We start from the raw sequence: 3,877 nt of genomic DNA, 5'->3' as shown, positions 1-3,877 counted from the left end.
GTAGGTATGGAATTACTACCCATCATTATGAAAATACCTAAGTAAGGTACATTTATCAATCAATCTGTTAATATCAAACATAGTTCTGTAAGAACTTAAATTTATATGGGTGTTTAGTTATTAAAGACAAGTTTACAATACTTAAGGAAGCGTCATTCTTCTTGGGTTCTTTCTCAATCTTTGGTGGGTGTTCCTTTACAGTCCTTTTGTTTGATTCTTGGGGTATGATATCTCATAGTTTTTTGCTGTTAATATTGTTCTTTTTGTTGTTCTTGAATTCATCTTGAAGTTGAACTTCTTGTATTGGTTTTGAATATAAAAGATTCAGTGTGGCTTATGCAGTTCAAAAATATATAGTTTATACTGGAATAACTACAACTCTCAGATAGTATTGCATGGCATTACTGGAAAATGTTTATGCCTTTTTTTTACATTACCCCTCCTGGGTGGTGTTGTGCCCCTATTTCAACAGAAATAATGACTGGCCCCAGAACATCACAACAATATTGTGATCCTACCATGGTAGGAAAAGAGAAGGTTTTATGTGCCAATAACTGTTTCTTGGTGTATGTGGCCTCTGATAACATAAACTATCACATTTGGTACTGTTGTAATTTTTCTAAATGCCAGTTCAAATGTATCTTTAAACTCAGTGCTTACACTCCAACACAAAAAGATTTAATCACAATCCGACACAACAAATATTAATTTCCTTCTGGTTGTGTGGAAACAGGCCAGATTTGAAGGTTAAGCGATGTGTAATATTTACACTTCAATCTTTTTTTTTGTATAAATACACAGACTTTTACTTCTGGTTCAGCACAAGATGGCACTGTGTCCTCTTTGATGCTTAAACATATTAACACCAGCGTGTCTAAATGTTTTTGAAAGGAAAGCTCCCCACCTGGGGTCTACTAAATAAGTTGATGCCCAATATGCATAGATTTACCAAACTATGTGGCATACAGAGATCCCCAAATCCAAGTAGGGCATATTAATTTTTACATATGACACTGTCTACTACAATATAAGCACCTGGTATGTGTATTATGCGCCATGAGACCCTCTAAAAGTATGGTGACCCTAGATAATCATATATTTTCAGAAAGTATGCATTCTGACAAATCTAAAGCAGGTAATTACATCTTTCTACTGAAAACTACCAAGCTGCAAAGCTATGCTAAACATTACTGATTTTGTGAAATTTCTAAAAATAGACACAAAGCTTGCATTTTACCCCATTATATAACCCACATTTCATAGCCTACCAGCATAAAGCATCCTAAATCTGAATGCCAGGGGTGTACTGAAGAGTTTGATGCCTGATATGAAAAGATTTACCAAACTAGGTGGCATACAGAGACCACCAAATGAAAATAGTAGATGAATTTTCACGTATGACACTCTGACTGCTACAATACAAGCACCCTGTATGTGCATTATGCAGCATAAGACCCCCTAACAGTATGAAGACCCTAGAAAACCATATATTTTCTTAAAGTACACATTCTGACAAATCTAAAAAGGGTAAATATGTCTTTCTACTGCAAACTACCAAACTTCAAAGCTATGCTAAACATAACAGTTTTTATGACGTTTCTGAAAATCGCCACAAAGTTTGCATTTTACCGCATTATATACCCCACATTTTGTAACGTACCAGCAAAAAGCATCCTAAAAATGAATGCCAGGGGTCTACTGAACAGCTTGATGCCCAATATGCATAGATTTACCAAACTATGTCGCACACAGAGTCCCCCAAATGCATATATAGCAGACAAAATTTCCATGGGCAAAATGAAGTAACACAGAACAGAGCAAAATGGTATAAAATCACTAAAATCCAACAAAACCATGAAAATCAATGCTTTTTTTTTCCGCCTATTATAATCAGTCAGAATCAAGCTTTGAAAATTTTAGCATGGCCAAATAGTTTTTACGGATAGAAATAAGCAAACAACACCTATGCAAAGTTGAAAATGCACTAAAATGGCATAAAATGGCTAAAAATGCACCAAAATCACTGAAATTGCAATATAATCACCCAAATAATGTACAAAAGATATTGTGCAGTGCGATTAGCAAAAACACTATTCACAATGGCAATAAAACATTTTTTTCTGGCAAAACAACACATGATTCAGTAAGAAAAATAAAAAAAGCTATAAAATTGTGTAAGTGTGTATATGTGTGTGTACACTAGGGAAATTGTGTGTTGTGTGACTGTGTGTGTGTGCAAGTATGTGTGAGTGTTGTGAATGTGTGAAACCCCCCTGATCCTCTAAAAAATGTATCTGAGTATGTGTATGTGTAAATGTAAGTGTGTTATAGTGTAAAATGTGTGTGTTTGTGTGTGTTGCACTAACCTGCATGATGGCTGGCTGAAGACCATTGCAGAAGGAGCAGAAGGGTCCATGATGGTGAAGCAGTCCATCCATACGATGATCTGGTAAGTTTGGGTGGTGGGGGGTTGTCCAGGAAGTAGAGGCAGCAGCAAGCACATGCTCCTCATGCTCCTGCTGCTGCCTATGAGGCCCCTGGGTGATCACTCCCAGGGGCCCGGTCATTTCCCCCTCCTGCTTGTTGTCTAGGGGTGGGGGAATGAGCAGGAAGTGAAGGTGTAGCTTTGCCGCTCCTTCGCTTCCAGGGGGTGGGGATGCTGCAGAAAGTAGAATCTACGTTCTGTGGCATTTTAAGTACCTTTGTCACAGAATGTAGAGTCTATATTCTGTGGCATTTAAAGGGTTAAATAGTAGCCCTCTTATCCATATTTCATAAACTGATCTGGGTTGTAGGCAGTGAGTTCTTTAAAGCTATGGATTTCTAAAATAGTTTGAAACCTACTTTTAATTGTAGTGATGTGTGTGGATTTCCAGTGCAGTAGAATTAAAAGTTTAGCTGTGTTCAATAGCTGTTGTTCTAGACTTGAGATAAAAGTTTAGATAGGCTCAATACACAGGGTCTGCAGGTATGTTTGCCCCAAGAATTTGGCTGGACAATGAGCATACCTCTTTCCATAAAGGTCTTATAAGATTGCATGCCAAAAAAATGTGGAGTATGGTTCCCTTTGTTGCATCGCCAGCATTTGCCATTTGAATTTTTATTAATATGTTGCAATTTGCAATATACATATATGGTGCAATATATAGTAACAATGCCCGTTTTGATTGGTAATTGGAGTGATTTATATAAACTTGAAATGCTTTGTTTTGGTGTGTCTTGGGACGAACATAGGATTTTGAAGGGAGTACGGTTATGCCCCAGTGTTTGTGTGCCTCCCAGACTGTGAAAAAAGTGTGCTATTTGTGTGAATTTTAGGTGGTCGGCTTTAATGGTTTAAGTTTTCTTCATTTATTAGTGATATGTTTTCCATAAATTAGTTGGAGGTTCCCTTCTATTAACCAATCCTTAAAGTTGTTGGCTTTTAATCCTGGAGGAAAGCTGGGTTGTTAATTAACCCTTTCACTGCCAGCCGATTTGTCCTAAATGTGCCAAGTAGTTTTTAGATATTTTGCATTCATTACTTTTACTGAGGATTTTTGACAAGACAACTTATGTGAAATAAGACACATTATATATCGTTTTTTTCTGTAATGAATTGGGCTTGAACACTGAAACAAAATGTTGTACTTTTTCTGGAGATATAACAAAAATGATTATGTTTTTATTTTGTGTTTTTCTTCAAAGAAGACAAAAGAGCAGGTATTGAACAACTACTGAACAACTAAATGGACAACTAAATGAACAACTATTGAACAGCAGCAACTGGAAATTCAATAAAATAAAGTGACAAATGATCAATAATCATACATTAATCAAGAAAACCCCAAAAACTGATCAGCTATACAAAACTAAAATTGACAGTACAAGCAAAAAC

Source organism: Xenopus laevis, chromosome 1L (genome assembly GCF_017654675.1).
Source record: "Xenopus laevis strain J_2021 chromosome 1L, Xenopus_laevis_v10.1, whole genome shotgun sequence".
Lineage (NCBI taxonomy): Eukaryota > Metazoa > Chordata > Amphibia > Anura > Pipidae > Xenopus > Xenopus laevis.
Note: the sequence above shows the minus strand (reverse complement) of the source record.